This window comes from Haemaphysalis longicornis, unplaced genomic scaffold (assembly GCF_048455015.1).
Source record: "Haemaphysalis longicornis isolate Haplotype H1 unplaced genomic scaffold, Haemaphysalis longicornis Haplotype H1 scaffold_3, whole genome shotgun sequence".
Classification (NCBI taxonomy): Eukaryota; Metazoa; Arthropoda; class Arachnida; order Ixodida; family Ixodidae; genus Haemaphysalis; species Haemaphysalis longicornis.
In genome coordinates, this window is record NW_027526335.1 from 22,661,243 (window position 1) to 22,678,971 (window position 17,729).

The 17,729-nt window shown below is 52.6% G+C and overlaps 1 protein-coding gene across 2 annotated transcripts in view; it reads left to right on the plus strand.

Annotated features, from left to right (window-relative positions):
• Positions 1-911: 911 nt before the first annotated feature.
• Cv-c (RhoGTPase activating protein) overlaps positions 912-17,729 on the plus strand; it is a 405,466-nt gene continuing 388,648 nt past the window's right edge. For both annotated transcript variants that reach the window (XM_077702628.1, XM_077702633.1), the window contains exon 1: positions 912-1,266. The gene's annotated coding sequence lies outside the window, so the exon portion shown is untranslated. The remainder of the gene's footprint in view (positions 1,267-17,729) is intronic.

The window sequence follows — 17,729 nt, forward strand, 5'->3', positions numbered from 1 at the left end:
CGGTCGGAGAGGGGGATGAGGATGAATGCAAGCAAGGAAGCATCAGTTGAAAAATTCAAAGCACATGCGTTCAAGGACAAGAAAGGAGAGACACGAGAGCGCTACTTTCAACTAGTTTTATTTGAAAGACACATCCGTACATATTCGTACACACTTATCGCACTCTCACCAGCTCAGAGTATCAGTTCCAGAAACAATGCTGTGAAGATTTTTTTTTTCCTTCTTGGCAGTGGTACTGAGTGATACAGCGCAGGTCCAGCATACGCATCACGCGTGCTACGCCGCTTGTAAGTGAATAAATGGCTATTTTGATTTCCATGGTCGTTGGAGAGTGCGGTGTAATAAGGGGCAAGAAAAAAAAAGGAGGTTTATAGCTTTGGGTGCAAGCTAATTAACTACATTTTAACTAAATCACTGGGCTATAACGAGGTCACGTTCAGTACCGCCCGGAGCTACGTAGGTAACGGTTACTCGACCAGGCAACGAGACGGCGCCATCGTCTAAACTGCAGGATAAGTGACGTCGTACCTACCGGCCATGCAAGCCTACTCGCGAGGCTCCTGACGACGCGATGTCGTCGAAACCGTTTCTTTGGCCATCGTGTGAGTACACACAGTGCTCCGTGTCCTGAATAAACAGGCCATAGAACCACTGAGAGGCTCCGCCGTTAAAGGTCCCGCAGCCTATTTATTAAACGAGGCCCCCTCTAAAAAGAATTAAGAAGTTCCTCAGCTAATATTCGTCCAAGAGGATAAAAAGGCTGGTCGTGCAGAGCTGCCCCTGCTGCCGCCATCCCCGCTGCAACTTCTCCCGCTCCCCCCCGAGCTGCTCCAAGTCGGCTCGACCGGAAATGTAGGCTCTGTACTTTTTTGTTTCACTCTCGCCCCGCTTGGGGCGCCACCTGCAACACTTTCGCTGCCGCCGCCGTGGCGAGCGGTCGTCTGCGTTCGCCTCGTTGCTATTTGTCGTGTTGCGCGCGTTTGGAGCGGTGCTGGCGGTGCGCTGTCGTCTTGAGTTCTGAGCCGATCCATTACTGAAGTTTGCTGGCGGAGGAGAACGAGGATCGGTGTTCGGTGCCGACTGGTCGTGGCACGTTGCCCCCGCGAGCGAGCGCTTTCACGAAGAGGAAGTGCCTTCAAATACGAGTCGTAGTATACAGTGTTGTGCGAAACGCCATTTCCCGTGTGCGTGGCTTCAACAGGTGGTTGTGACGTCTGTGTTGATTCATCTTCGCACGGATACGCGACACAAAGTCCTCATCGCGCGGTGAGTTGCATGAATTGACGCTGTTTCTTCGCGTTGTTTATCGCAAGGCATTGTCACGCTTCGCGTGCTGGATTCACCTGTTGCATCACTTTAAAAGGCAACCACCTGCGCCGGCTTCGGGCCGCCGCGCGCGATTTGCATGTTGTAGGCGCACGTGGTTGTAGGCGCAGTGCCAGAATATATATATCGCGCCCTCGCTTGCGGAAAGGGTGGATGGAAGCGCGGGACGCGCTGTCCGCCCGACGGTTGCGTGGGCGGGGACCGTTTTCGAAAGAAAGATGTGCGCCTTTGGAGGGCACGCATGTTTGTGCAGGTTATCCTCATAGGTGTGGAGGAACGATCTCGCTTCCGCGGTTTCGGAGGAGCGAAACCGTTCGTTCGATATTCTGCTCTATGCAAGGATATTCAACAAATATCGTAGTTGTTACTTGCGGACAGCAGACATTGAATTTAACAAAACTTGTTGGGGGGCTAGTTGGTTCATGATGCTTAAATATGTTTAGCGCAAAAACCAAGCCAGTACACAAGAAAGGAGACAAGACAAGGGCTTGTCTTGTCATTGTTTCGCAGTTAACTCTATGAAAAGCGCCGAAGATTCGTTATGGGCCAGGACGGGGTCAGTAGCCAAAGAGATGGTGAGGTCTTGTAACGTGTTTAGCAAGACCACCGTCGGTTATTGGCCTTTGCGCGCGGGCGTCGAGTCGAGAACGCAAGAAGGTCATCCGTGAGCTATCGCTCTTTGAACGTTTCTTGGTATAGGCTTCTCGTAAGTGTATGGTTGGTCGTTTGTTTGAGCGTTTTGTAAGGAAGCGGTCTGCACATTGTCTCGTGCAGGCCTTCGCGAAGGTCCTCCACGAAGCCGATTTAACAGTGCAGACATGCGCAGTGTTTCATTGCTGTCATTTTTCCAATACGTTCACGTTCAGTAGCAGCTGTAGAGAGGAGAATGGGTAGTGGTCGCTGCTCATGCATCGCGCGTTGCGCCTTGACTGGGCGCTACCCTTCGACCAAGTTTTGTAAGAAATACCGCTGCCTCTTCCATGATACAAGCCAATGTCAAGTGCCGCGGTGGAAACGACCGACGAAGGTGATCTAGCACGTGAGTGCGCGTATCTGGAGCCGGCGGGCAGTTTGTGGCGCGCCGTCCGGTCTTGCATCCCGTGGCGTGCGTTTTCCGTCACAACTTCCCCGGGACCGTTAGAGCTAGCAATTATCGGGGTAATGGCTCAAGCGGAGCAAGAGAATTTGCCTATTTCCCCAATGCCGCCGAGCTGCATGCCATAAACTTCATTTTTCTTGCCTCGTCCCTTCGTAAGTGGTTGGTAGACTAGCTTAGGCAGTTCGATAGCAGTGTTCACTGCCGGATACCATAGCGGATCTCCGTACTTTGCGGTGTAATGGCGCTGTGAAATTAGACGTCTCTCTAACAGCGGACTCTGCCTCCGCTGATAGCCTCTGCTTGGTATATAGTCTCGGAGGTAATTACATCTTTGCAGTAAATATCCCCGAGACAGGGGCCAGATTCGTTTTAACGATCGTTCATTCAATTATACGGGTCGTTATGCATGGGCAAGGTGGGGGGGGGGGGGGGGGGGTTTGCCGGGCACGCTGGCCATGCATGTAGCGCTTGTGTACAACACGGTATTAATAGTTGCCAAACGATGCTTTTTAGACAACCTTGTTATCGTGGCACTCCCGCGGACATGTAATAGCATAATTATTGCTTCTTCATGTCAGTGCATGTACGAAGAAGTTGGCCTTTATGTCAACGCTCTTACCAGGCACGTAAAATTGCCCTTGCCTCATTCGTCTGAGCGTGCAGCCAATTAAGCGCAAAAAACGTTCCGGCACCGGATGCCGGTAGCTCGTTCTACACAAGTTGCCGCTCGGCCACGTCCTGTTTACCTCGCGCCCGTGGACTCGTCGTCTGTCAGTCTGCCCGTCTTCCGCTCGTTTCTTATCTTCAGTGCCCGTCGTTCTACCGCGTGCCAAATTAGCATAGAGCAGCTCGCGGGGGCCCCGTCGTATCTCGCTTAGCCAGCTAGGCACTGCCGACGGGCGGCATCGCAAACTGCTTGAACTCGTGGAGGTCAGGGACACGTCGTCGCCTCGGTAAAGAGGCTCGCGGCGTGAGGGGAGAAAGGCCGCCAGCGAAGGCTCCGCGAGCGAGCAGGCCGGTGACTTCGCAGTGGGACGACGGACCTTGTCGAGTGGAAATCCTACTTCTTTGGCGTCCCGTTCCTCATTTTCTCCGCCTTTTTACGACGACGGGCCGGCCGACCTCGGCTCGCTTCCTCTTCTCCAGATCTCGGTGCTGGCGGCGGGCCCCGCGTGTGTGGCTCCGCTGCGGTCCCCGCGATGGGCGCTTCGTCGCGGGGCCGCGCGGCAGCTGTCGTGCAGCTGCTGCTACTACCTGCCATTGCCGCCTGTTCTCCAACTTCGTGGTTGTTTTTCTGTTTTTTTTTTTCGACTTCATTGGCGGCGTTGATAGCAAGCGTGTCGCTTTCGCTGTACGCCGTGTGCACTAAAACGAGAGGAAATGTAGCCGCTTCCTTAGCCAGCCGTCGCGGAGTTTTTCGTCGCTCTCGGAAAAATCGCCGCAGGTCGCTTGTTGATTTCGCAAAAACGCACCGGGGACGTTCTGTCAAGGCTCCTGCCTTTTTTATTGTAACACTGCGGCTCTTCGATTTACAGTCTCGGACTCACCGCGGACTCCCCGAGAAACAGTCCGGCATTCGATTATCTTATGTATCCCTATGGCTTCGGGGAATCTTCGGGCTATCCGCGGTGAGTTTGAGACTGTAAATCGAAGAGCCCCACTGTTGATCGTCACCTCATATGTCATGCAGTCGAAGGCTGCGTATTGGCATCGTTTGTGAAACACTTAAGCCTATTTTCTTCTCTCTGGGGGCAGTGCATAATAATTAGCTTATGACTTATCTTTGCGACCGGTTTTCGGATGTGTCCTCTGCCTAGGATGGTAAAAATCGTTGCTGGTCTCATAGAGTAAGCCTGCTTCGAGTCAACGGGAGCGTTGTTCTACCAACTCGACGTGCTTTCTGAAAGAGAGAGAGAGAGAGAGAGAGAGAGAGAGAGAGAGAGAGAGAGAGAGAGAGAGAGAGAGAGAGAGAGAGAGAGAGAGAGAGAGAGAGAGAGAACCTGTATGAGAAAACGATGACACTGGTCACGATGCATGAAAGGAATGCGGAAGGAGGGAAAGAGAAAGTAAACAAATGCTGGTTGTTCTTAGCAGAGTCAATAGCTGGGCCAGTTCTTGGGACCTGCAATTAATGGCCTAGTTCGTAGGGATCGCAATAAAGTCAAGAGTTCGTGCAAGTTTGCTAGTTCGTTCGGGGGAGGCCCCACTCAAACAACCCGTGCTAGACCGCTTTTAATTGAATAAACTGCTATTTCATATAATATTTGTGCATCAGTTTGTTGTGGATCGCGATGTGGTTGGAGTTAGTATTTGAATGTACGGTGCCAGGCGGAAGCTGGGCACCACCAAACTAGGTGTGTGAGGGCTGATGGAGTGGTAAGGACATCGATGATGCAGTAAGGACATCGAGGGGGAAGGTGAGGGGTATACCACTTGCGTAGTGTTTCGGGTGTGTAGGCTGAATTTGCAATATACTTCTTAATAAAGATTTCGCCTGAGCGGGGAATGGGAGGTAGACGGCTGCGGTAGCCAGCTGGAGTTGGCGCTTTTAGACGGGCGCGTCGACCCTTCTTGTGCTGGTCGATGCGCATCGCTGGGGAGGGCGAGGGGGACCGCGACGGCCTCACCCCAGGCACCAGTGGAGGATGGGAGGGGGAACTCTCCTGAGCGGCCTCATGGGCCACCTGGTTGCCTGAAGAAGAATGCTAATCTGTCAGAATAACAGTGGGCTTCTGTAACGTGCCAGAAAACGCAGCTAAAATATGCTGTTCATTGCTCAGGTTAAGCACGAATGGCCAAGATAATTTCTTCCGAAACTCATCGCGGAACTGAGGACGCCAGGGAGGACCGGAGCGGAAGGTGTCGCCGACGTCCAGCTGTCGCGGCAGCCCAGATGAGGTCCCGCGAGGAGCAGCTGACCGGACGCCGCCGCTGCCTGTCGCCCGGTTTGTTCGCGCAGCAGATGTTGCCCTGTTTGTTTGCGTGAGAACTGTGGCCGGTGTCGGTGCCCTTCCTTCCGAGAACGCTGGAGGAGTTCGTCGAACAGCCGCCTTCGGCGCGACACGCTTCGAGCGGACGTTTCGCCGTCTGTTTGGCGGGCCCGTCAGACGGTCGCAGATGCCGAACCCGTTTGTCCCGTTCGTGGGATTAAACTCCGGCCGGCCCCGTGTGCTTCGTCCTTCGCTGTCAACGCTCCGGGACTGTCTGGTCTCGACGACTGCGTCCCCGGCGCACGTGGAAGATGTGCCGCCGCAAATGCTCAGTGGCTTCCCGCTACTAAGCAGGCTCGATTCCTCGGCTGCTGGCTAGAAGAGGTGATATAGTGACCGGTTGAAAGAAAAAAAAAATCCCTTGCGCGCGAAGCCTCAAGTAGTTTGAACGAGGGCGTGCTCATTTAGAACAATCCGCCCTGCAACGTGCTCTTTGGTTTGCAAACAGGAGGCATCGTGTAGCCAGCACTTGGCCCCCTGCAGTGAAGCTCCGCGTATGCCGGAAGTTGTCGCATTAAACATTGTGAAAGTATAAAGAGGGCCTTGTGAATGATAAGCTGGTCACGCAGCGTGACAGGCGGGACGCATGGCGGCAAGCGCCTACGGAAGCTTGTACGGATTTTCTAACTTTTACATTATAAACCCAAAAGCGCAGAAATCTCGACGAGTAGCGAGCAACGTTTTCGTCGTGCTTCTCGGTTTTACCCTTTCACAAAATCTTTGCCGTTTGTGCGAGCCTTTGCTCACAGAAGGCTGTCTTCCGTGGTTGGCGCTACCACACCGCCTGGCAATGTTTTTCGTAGCCAATAACGGCGGCACTTGGTTTGTGGAGAGAAAACCATCCTCTGCCCAAATGAACCAAATACTGCCTATAGGCCCGCGAGTTCTCCCGGAGGCAGGCTTAAATTTCGCGCGGGAGCGGTGGTCGTGTAATAGAGTGACAGCCATAGCTATTTTAACCGGCGCATGAACACTAGTCGTCGGAGATAATTGGGCTTCGCTAACAATACAGCTGTTGACGCAAAGACATTGATGCAACAACTTTGCGACCTTCAATAACAAAGACCGGACCTTCGATTCCTGTACCGGACGCAATGCGCGAAGTCAATCAGAAATGCACTGCGGATTTGTTTGGAATTCCACGACGCTCGTGTTTGCATCCATGTAGCGAGGTTTCATCGTTTCGCGAAGATGACGCCACTGCGGCCTCCAGCGCCGAATCGTTTGAAGCCAACCTCTGAGCAGTTGTGCTTTCAGCAGCATGCATGGATGCAGCTGCTGGAGCCTTTGACGAATGCCGGGGTTATACTTGGCTGCTCGGGTTGGCGCTATTCGGCGGACGCTAGTGGGCCGACGGAAGCGGATGCCACGCGTCGCTGCGCGCCCTGCTCTCTGCAGCGCTGCTTCATTCTCCACGGTTGACGGCAGTGTGGTTTCTCCACCGCAACAATTGTCGCCGTCTAGATGCGGACGTCTGGTTTGTTATTGTTGTACGTCTTCGTTTAATTTTAAATCCAGAGAGCAGTTTTTCATGCACCGAGGCTACACCTGAGCTGTACGGGGGAATTGTTTGAAACGATTTGTAAAGTACACTTGGAGTTCTTTCGGTTGCGTAACGGCGAATACAAGGCGTGGATGGTTTCATATTGCCCCACTGTCGGGAATATCGCCTCTGTGATAGCTTTCAAACCAGCGATTTCGCCTCAGCGGCGCCTGCACTGGGGTCGGTGATAAGTCGGCACCAAAGACGTGACTGGGCGCTTTTGCTCGTGCGCTTCTATGGACACGTGCAGTTTCGCTTTCGCGGAAAGCCCCGTACTGGGTGCTTTCCGCGTCGAGCGACTGGCCACTCCGCGCCAAGTGAGTGCATATTGGCGGCGTCCGTGGAGGCAGCGGCTTCTCCCAGCTTAACTCGTTTAAACTACCAGGGAAAGAGAAGCGAGGCCAGACGTACTCGCGGCCCATGCAAATAATACGCGCAGCCACGCACGCACGCTCGCTCAGTCCGCTCGCACAGCGAATGGTGGGCGTGCGTGGGAGCGGCGAGGAAGAGCGCCGTTGCCGCCGCGTCAAGAGCACACGGCGCAGTCGTTACCGTACCACTACGCTGCGAGACGGCAACCAGGAAAGTGTATATGGAGGAACTCGTGTCGCCTTCCCAGTCCAACTTAACCGTGGCCGTGCTCGGCGGTCATCGCACGGAGTCGTGGTGCAAATCAAACACACGTGCAACGCAGTGTGTGGAACCGCAGATAACTTCGTTTCGTCGGTACAGCGAACAGAAGCTTTCATGACTTCGCATGAAAATCAACATTTATTGAGTTGGGAATTTGCAAAATACTATTTCGCAAAATGACCTTTCCATTTGTTCTCTTTCGTCCACATTTTGATTGGCTATAGTAGTGACTGTGGTTTGGGATGCAAGGACCGTATATTCATTCGCTCTTTTCGTGTTGCGCCGGTTTTACTTTCTCCGAAAAACCACTCTCGCCATCTGTACCCCTTTTGTAGAAGCGAACATGAGGTCAAAATATAAATGGGCAAGGCCTTTGGAGACTACTAGCACTGGTGGCACGGTTTATACGAGTCGACCTTACTTAGCGCAGGGGTAGCCGTGGGTAGATTTGAGGCCAAATACAAGTACGTAAACAGAAATTAAGATGCTTTTCTGATTCAAAATTCACGCCGTATCGCTTTTTACGACTATAAGTTACAGAAATCCGGTTTAAGAAACGTAGCCTACAAAAGGTAAGATAACAGTTCAACGAAAAATATAATGGAAGACTGTGCCTCGCGGTGTCGCGTCCACCGCCAAGTACAAAAGCTGCGTTCGGCATGTCGAGACCGCGATGTCCTGCCTGTCTTGTCTCCGCTTCGTCCCGTTCATTGCGCTGCCCTCTACTCTCAAAGTCCTGTTTATTCTTAAGAATACAATGCATAAAGCTAAAACGGAAGACTGGGCGAGTTGGTACATGTTCATAATAACTGCGCTATTTTTCTTCTTTCTGTCTGTGTCGGTAGCGCTGTTATTATGAACAATGCATAAGATCTTACGCCTGGCGTCCTGCGTGTTGCCCAGTAAATATCACCGGATTTCTGCAGGCAGGCTTAAATTGATCCATAGGCCGATGTTGAGCTCGTCCTCCGCGCAACTTATCGCCAGCCACGGAGATCACGCTTGTTTCGTGTCGGTCATCGGGGAGGCTAGTCTTGCTGGCGAGTGATCCGTGCGCCGAGCCTGTACTAAATGAGGTCGACATGTAGGCAGTGGTAATCCGGAAAGTCATCCGTTACGATATGGTAATTCCCGCAAAAGTTCAAAATGACCCATATCTCGGCTTATGCGTATGAGAGAAGGCTGTAGGACGACCTAAGGGCGCACGTGGTAGCACAATTTAGAGCGGGTGTCTGGAGGCGAGCACGTTTGTGTAAAGTTGTAATGCGTTGTAAGTAACTCTTTCTCGGTGCGAGGGTACGGAATAAACGAAGACAAAAAAAAAAAAAGACAGGGCAAGCCCCGTGCTTCAGAGGCACTGCACGGCCTTCCCCGTCTGAGGAGAGAGCGGGGTCGGAGGGCGTGCCCAGATGGCCTTCTGACGTCCCGAATCATCGTCGTCCCGCGCTCGAAGAGTCGGTTTCTGTGTCGCACGGAGTGCAAACAAGAGACTGCGCAAAGGCGCCTTAACCGGGGCGCTGCCGGGCTGTGGGGGCATGCATAGTGACTCGTCGATGCTGACATTGCAAGCGCTGACTCGCTGAGTCTTGCGCCTCTTGCCTTATCGTGGGACCTTCCTCGGATCTATCCTAGCTGCCAGGTCGCAAGAATCGGTGCTCACTGAACTGCACGCTTGGATATGGAGCACCGCGATGCTGAGTAAGCAGTGTAGCAGAATCGGCGAGCTGTCGTTTACTATGTCAGGCATGGATGAACAAACGTTCGACGCTGAGGCGCACGCTGAATGCGCCCTGACGTCGCCGTTGGTTCCCGACGAGCTTTGGTGCTGTCCTTGCCTTCTGAAATTTGTAGTTACCCTATTTCACGGATATTTTCGACATCTTTTACTTTCTGGAAGGACTCGTGCAGGTTATTTGGGCTGATTTGCGAACTCCAAAGCGGGACCGTTACTGATTGGCTGGCTGGCAGCCAGACTCGCCAAATCGTGCGAGAAGGACGGCGAAAGAAAAACGGCGCTTTTGAGCAGGGTCTCACGGGAAAAATAAATGAATGAAAAGGAAGCTCAATACATCAGATTCACACTTTTAACTTTATTCTCTGGAGTGGCTAGGCAATGTTCCCTTTATCGGGTCAGGGTTTCCTTTACCGGCCTTTTAGGGCATTCATGGACTTCGCCGATGAGATCTGTCAGAACGAGCTGTATATGGTACACCATGCCGTTTAAAGTGCCTTGTATCCCTATTTCCGCGTGGATAATCATGGTGTGTTCGTGTAGTTCATCGTGTTGACTAGCTGAGATAAATTAAAATAACGCCAAATAAAGTCGGACCGATAGTAGCGGCCCCCAGTTAAGGAACACTTTATCCGTTCGCTTATACGGGACCCGCCGGCTGCGCAAATAAGGTTAAACCTTTGTGTCCGGCGAGATAAGATGACCTCAGCCCCCTTCTCGGCCATGCGCTTCGTTGTATCGGCTATCAGCGGAAAGGCTCTTCCCCGGCGGGCAGGGAGTTCGGCCGCCAGCGACGACGCGTGATTAATGGCTGCCCTTGATGTGCTTCGCGTCCTGACAGGCCGCACACACGGACAATGCAGCTTATGTTCGGTGGAATGTTTGTTACGCAACGCTGTGATCGGGCCCATCCGCTTTATCGCAATAGGTTCATGAGCGCACGCATACTCTGCGCAGATCACGCGAACTGCTTGTGGGATTCAGTTGAGGCTATTATGCCACTTGGGATTGGACGCTGCAGTCAGATTTAAATCGCGCGAAATTTTTTTCTTCTTCTTCTCCTCCTTTTTTGTTTGTTCGAGCGCACTGCCGTCACCGCCAGGTTGCACATACTGCAGATGCAGACCTTGTTGCTCTGCAGTGCGGAGTGGGATGGCGGGAAAAGGAAAAGGGTATAATTTTTTAAATAATCTCTAGCTATTAGTTTACTATGCGATGCACTGTCAGCCCTACGCGGCCACTCCGTCATGGGAACTAACCTGAACTCTAGCGATGAGATTGATTGATTGATTGATTGATTGATTGATTGATTGATTGATTGATTGATTGATTGATTGATTGATTGATTGATTGATTGATTGATTGTGTGGTTTCACGCGCCGGAGCTCACCTGGGCTATGTGGCGCGCCGTAGTGGATCACTCCGGGTTAATTTTTGACCATTTGGGGTTCGTTAACGTGCGCCAAAATCTCGACACACGGGCGTTTTCGCTTTTCGAATCGCCTCCACCAGAAAAACGGCCACCGCGGCCGGGATAGAACCGGCGTCCTTCGGCTTAGCAGCACAACGCCGTAGCCAGTGGGCCAGGTAGGAAAAACAAAGGGCTCTAAATGAAGAGCGACGCGGGCACAGTGCTGACCTTGTCGCCAGCACTGTGTCGTTGTAGCCCGTTGTTTGAACTGGTTTTACGCTATTTTCATAATTTGTTTTTCAGCATACTTTTCTTTTGATCAATCCGTAGGCGCAAGGACCTTGGCAAGCATGTACTGCTGACCGCTGTAACTCTTAATAGGTTTATTGCTTTTTAGCGGAGAAGGCGAGGCCAGCTTGGTGCAGATGGTGGTGCTAGCGCGCTAGCGTATTCATCCAGGTTCAAGGTGAACGGAGTACATTTAGTTACATTTCGGAGGAATTTCGACCATGTAGGTTCGTGTTTAAAAAAAAATAAAGCCGTTCCACTCAACGGGAAAGCTGTCGGAAGTGCCGAGCGGTGATTCGCCATTGGATGTATCGCCGTTATCCGCTCACTGCTAACACCCCATGCAATTCAAATTTCCCGCCTTCGCAGTGCTGGCGTGCGCCCTGCCTGAAACTGCGCCAGCGGGAGTTCTGTTCTTTTTGTGCTTGCTTTAATTATCTATTCTGGAGCTGTTTGGCGTCATTTCGAACGCATAATGTTTTTCTTGCGCGGCTGGAACCTCTCTGCGGCATTTCGAACGCGCCATTTTTTTAGGTGCGGAGCACCTTAGGACCGCGCAATGTCCATCCGCGTCCGTGCGCATAGCATTTGCAATCGCGAAAAATCGCGCAGGCACCGGCAGGATTCAAACCTGTGTCTGGTAGTTTCTGGTAGTTCAGTTTCTATTCCCTTTGGAAATAACCTTGGCTCATTCCGGAGGTGGGGATAGCTGGGGGTTGGGGCGGGAGAACGACTCCGTGGGCCTACGGGCAAACGTCGTTTCGGCAATAGCTCAAATTGGTCTCCGTCTCCGACGACAAGTACGAAGTAAAATGCTAACGCAGGGCTTTTTTTTTTTTTAGTATCTTTCAAAAACACCTCGGCAACCGGATTACTCCCACATCCGTTCCCTTTTCCTCCAAAGGGCCTTCCGGTGATCCACTACCCCATCCCCTTTTTCTTCTTCTCCCTCACTATGCAAGGCGGTCAAGCGACAACACTGTAGGTGAAAATAAATTTAGTTTGCATTGATTGTTTCGTCTGTTTTGTCCTCAAGATAAGTCCGGCCTTCGCGTTCGTACTTTTTCTAAACGTTCGGCAGCCATTTCTGTCGACACAGAGCAAGTGCAACCGCTGCCTGGGCCCCCATGCCTGCGTACGTTTCTATTTAATAAGCTAAATCTGGTTATATAATAATTAGTTGCATACAGTAACGGAAAAGTAAAGACTTTACTTTTTTACAGTAACTGCAACTAGTTACTTTTGAAACTTCGTAACTGTAACTGTAACACTGTTACTTTTTTTCGGTAACATGCCCATGACTGCTTAGAACCTCCCAATGTCCGTCCGCGTCCATCCGCGCGCGCACCACCATCAAGCGAAGTTCGATTTGAGCCGTGAGTTGCAGTTTCATTTAGGGAATGATCAAGGTGCAACACACGGCTCAAATCGAATGACCGTCGGGGCGCAAATCGGATGTCATTTCGAGTCCCCGTACTCCGCACCCTCGCGTCATCATCCACGGAGTGGAGATGCTGCCATTTTTTTCTTGCGCGGCCGCTTTTTTCGCTTACTACAGTAAAAACCAACCCAACGAGGGTTCCTAACTAAATTAGCGCGGGCGCTGCCGGTTAATTACGTACATTTTTCCTCAAATGCACCTATAATGTTCTTTGCGCTAAACAACGGGGAGATGTAGGACAAGCGCCAGCGGTCCTCGAGTTTAGAACGCTTATGACTATATAAACCGTTTGCTTTCGAAGACTCTGGGGTACGCCGCGAACGACAGCGTTACCGCGGGACGCCCTGTTGCTCTACTTGGATCCAGCGAGCGAGCTATGACGACAACGCGAGCGCTTGAAGTGCTCTGCACTTAAATTCACCTCAGCGCGCGTCGACGCGCCCGCCAGTGTCGAGTTGGACAATTCGAGCGACCACCTGGATACCAGCAGTGGCGGAACGCAGCGCAGCCCGGTCGCTCTGCTCGTCCAGGTCGACAGTAGGGTAGGGACAGCGGCGATTGCGCCGCGATTGTCCCTTGCTTTATATAGCAGACGCCGGGCATCGGCCGTCCGGCGCGAGCTGCCCGAGGCCTCGTCGGAGTGCGATATCGTGGTGGCCTGGCTGGCTGGCTGGCCGTCCGTCCACGCTCGATCCGGCGGGGCCCTTGTTGGGGCCTCTCCTTGCTCGGGCCTGTCCGGGAAGTGGACGCGAACGCACGTCCAGTTTTAAAACTCCCTCCTCCCCCTGTTGAAAGGCGCGGAAAGGCGACGTCGGCTCGCGTCCTTTTCTGTTTGTGTTTGGTCCGTCCCCAGCTCGTTTTGCTCGCATGTTGAGCCGATGGGCCACACTTGTCCCACCGTGTGCACGTGTGCGGCGGGCCTTAGTGCGGCGTCCTTGATGCCGCCGTACCACTTAGCGCACCCGACGGCGAATGAAAGAACGGCTTCCCGCCACTCCTGCGAGGCTGCGTGGTGCCTACTTTTATTTTCTCCGAGCCAAACTTTTTTTTTTTTTTTACAGCGTTGATACCTTGGAGTACTTCTCCTGGCACCCGAGAATTTCAGTGCTACTTGATGGAAAAGCCACTTTTTTTGCCGTGGTAGAAAGGACGGTGAGGCAGGCATTATTCGTGTTGTCGTGCTAACATATTATGGCTATGTTCCCTGCATTATTTCTGTAATTTTCCGCTTTGGTCCTCGCAGAATGAGAAGAAAATCATGCTGGACGAAATACTTCTTTAGAGTGCATTTACACGTGCATCCGCTAGGTTGATTAAAAGACGTTTTCTTTTCCGTGCCCTGCCGGGGTGCATGTCGCTGCTCTCTAATGAAAAAAAAAAAAATGCTAGGAAATGATGCACACCCGCGCATAACTTACGCAGACGATGACGTGCTAGCTAATCTCTCCGACTTGCCCATTTGTGCGCGTGCCCTGAAGAATATACACAGCTTGCATGTGACGTCACCGCATCCCTTTCTGGAGTAATCCTGTCTGCTTTAACAGCGCTTCCCGTGATAACAGCGCCAGATAAGTTCGCAGGCTTCCACCTTGCAAGCAGTGCCTCAAGATGGCCGCTACAGTGACGCCAGTCCAAGCTATGTACCATAATCCCTCATTGACTCGCTCGGTAATCTCGAAGTATCGGTTAAGTCGCAAGTATTTTTCTCCATGCTTTTACCTCCCATAGGTGGCATGTATTTGCTCCCCGATATCGAAGTGTTTTTTTTTTGTTTTTGTTTTCGGGGGACTGCGGATATCTCGAAACGTTGAGGGAAGTCTGACAAGGTTTCGTTTAGCGCCCACTACGCGCCGAACGCGGTCGTGAACTGCAAATTTACGCTGTACGAGGCCGGTGTTCCCGTTACCGGAGTGCTGTCTGACGCCTGCATCGTTGAGAGAGCTGTGGACGATGCAGCTGATCACGAGGACGAAGGCAACCCTCGAGAATTAAGTGCCTACAGCGACAGAAACAAGAAAGATTAATTTGATTGATTGTAGGGTTTACCGCGCCGATGCAACGCAGGCGATGAGGCGCGCCGTAGTGGAGGGCTCCGGATTAATTTTGACCACCTGGGGATCTATATCGTGCGCCGAAATCTCGTGCACACGGGCGTTTTTGCTTTTCGCCTCCATCAGAAAAGCGGCCGCTGCGGCCGGGAACCGTACCCGCAATCTTGTGCTCAGCAGCACAACACCTTAGCCACTCAGCCACAGCGGCGGGTAAAAACAAGAAAGATGCGGCGCCCCCTTAGCGACAAGGTTGAATGTAGCCGTGGCGATTAACGGTTCATGCGATACATTGACATCTCGAGAACGCTTTTCCGGAACCAGTTGGTTGGTAAAAACTTTATTGAATGCCTGCAGAGCTTTCGCTGACCGGGCCTAAGTCACCCGCTTGAGGAGATGCGAAGGCGAAACAGCTAGGCGAGCATCACGCGGTTCTTTCGTCCGCAATAATATTATTAGGTTTTCCTGCGAACATTTTTGCCTTTATTAGGAAAGCGCCCCTGTGGAGTGGAGCTTTTGCTAGTTACCACCATAGGCGCCTATTTCGGTGAGCTGGCCACAAATTTTCGGCATTTTGCTGAACTCTAGACTCCGCTTATCTCGAAATTTTCAGCGGATTTTACGACTTCGATCGAGTTAACGAGGGATGACTGTATAGCTTCCGCTAGATTCGAACGTTGCTTCGCGGCGAGGTTTCGATCTTTGTCCGTGTCATGTCCGTTTCGAAGTCACTGTCAAGCGAGCCCTGGTTGTCTGAAGTCGGACGACTGGATGTGACGCAAAACAAGCAACGCGGGGCTGGTTTCTGCGCATGTAGAGGCCCCCGAAGAGCGGCACGGCTAAAACAGACGCGAAAGGGGCATTTTTTTGCTAACGGACACAGAGCTCAGAATCGCGGTAGAGGTGCCATGACTGCGGTTTTCGGAACTCAAGCTCACAAACGCTTTGCGATCTCTTGCTTTCTTGCTTCCGGTCGAGGTAGGGCGCACACTCTCAACCATGCCACTTCGCTTTGTTGCGCGCTTGATGGTGTAGGAATGTGTATTTTCGCATTTCATGCGCTCGGCGACTTTCTTGGGGAAAGGTCAGATTTGATTATCATCGCTGTAGCGACGGTAGCGCCGATATAGGCCTCGACAGTGTTGTCTCGCCTCCCTTTGCGTATGTTTTGTTCAGTTCCCCTCCGTCGGCGGGAGCGAAAGGAATCGACGTCGCCGACGCCAGGTATTGTTCCCTGATCTTGCATCGGGGGAATGCCATTCTGTCCTCCTGATCATCAGTAGGACGGAGGGGGGCAGAGGTCAAGGCCCTCAAATAGCGCACTGCTATTGGGCGAGGACCGGTTGAAGGAGGCAGGCCGGCGACGGAATGCGCTAGCTTCAACCAACGTTACTAGAATAAGCTTATTCTAGTAACGTTGTCTTCAACGAGGTCGTCCGGAGCTGCGGCCCAGAGCGGTCGTATCGAGACTTGCTCTCGTGGCGGTTTCTGGACGCCAGAGCCCCACGCATTTCTCGCCAACCGCGCGGCGGTTCGACACCTTTCTGGCCTCCAGGGCCCCTACCAGGGATCGTGCGGCGATACCCTCCTCTACGCGCGGCGCATTTTAATTTTTAACCCAGTTTTCATTGTGTTGCGTCGTGCTTCATCGTCTGCTGGAAAGTCCTTGTGACTATCGTTGAAAATAGACTTTTCTTCATGTTGTGCTGCTGAGCACGAGGACGCGAGTTCGATTCCCGGCCGCTTTTCTGATGGAGGCGAATAGCAGAAACGCCCGTATGTGCGACATTTCGGGGCACGTTAAAGATCCCCAGGTGGTCAAAATTAATCCGGAGTCCGCCACTACGGCGCGCCTCATCGGCTGTGTAGCGTCGGCCCGTTAAACCCTACAATCAATCAATCAATCAATCAATCAATCAATCAATCAATCAATCAATCAATCAATCAAATCAGGACTTTTCTTCATCAGCTACCTCCTGCGTCAGCGTCATTGGGTAATTCACACGCCCTCCACGACGACACCACCCACCCATGCAACGAACCAAACTTTACTATCGCCATCCTCATTCTCTTGTTCAACGTATAATTCTACTTATCCATACCCTCCTCATTCCGTGCACCGCGCCACGATAGACGTCACATTGTGCCTGTAGCGCCCCCTCGGTTCGTCGCCGACCGTTCACGTATGTCTCTGTGACGGCGGGGGGCAGCTGCCTCCGGGCGATGTAGCAGTGCAGCCCTGTCGGCGTGCTCCTCTTCCGAGGCGCGCGAGGAAGCGTCGCATCCCGTTGCGCGAACGTTACCACGCACATCGCCCGGCGAGGAAACCGGAAGGAGGGGTGAACGAGTTTCTCGACACCCAGCAGCAGCCGCGACGGAGGCCGAGGGGACCACCCGAGGCTGCGCCGCCTCAACCAGCGAGCACCCTGCGTGCTTTGCCACCTCGGCCGCTCTCCCTCACCGATCACGGCCTCCTGCCTCCGCATGGCCTTTTCTGTCATTATGTCGCCCGCGCTTCGCCCTTTCTTTGTTTCTTTGCTAATTTTCGAGAACATCCGGAAATGGTACCCCCCTGCGTGTTCCTCGCTGTATGGTTGCTTCGAGGCCGCCGCGTGCGGCTGGTGCCGTGTTGGTTCCGCAGCTCCACCGCAGGCAGGGCCGCGACGCCGCCAGACTTCGGTTGCTTGCGGGCTCGCTCCCGTGCGCGAAAACAATCGATCTATTCTAGTTCGCTCTACGAGGGAAGTTTGCCACAGACAGCACCAGTTCGGTGCCTTCATTCTTTCGTGTTATTGTTTTTTTTTTTCTCTAGAGGGCAATCCACCTTTTTCGGTCTTTCACCAGGGGTAAAGAAGAAGAACAAGAGAGAGAGGGAGAGAGAGACTTTTAATTGTCGAGCAGAGGTGGTTGTATGGGCCTCGCCCCGTGCAAGGCAACCCGAGTCCGGGATTCCTTGGCTTCAGCTGGCTGTCCTTGCCTGGGTCACCAGGTTGAGCTGGGTATCCGTCTCTGGGCTGGCCAGGGAAGCCCTCCACTGATCGAAGAGAAAGAAATGGAGTGGAATGGACCCACGTTTATTGGGTCTGAAGTCTCATCAAGAGTCGGGACTAGGATGGGAAGGAATTGGTGGGGGAGATTAAGGCTGCGAAGAAAGTATTCAGTGCCCAAGTTTTCGCGAGCTGGACTGCTATTAACGAATGCGAAGATTTAGTCTCTTT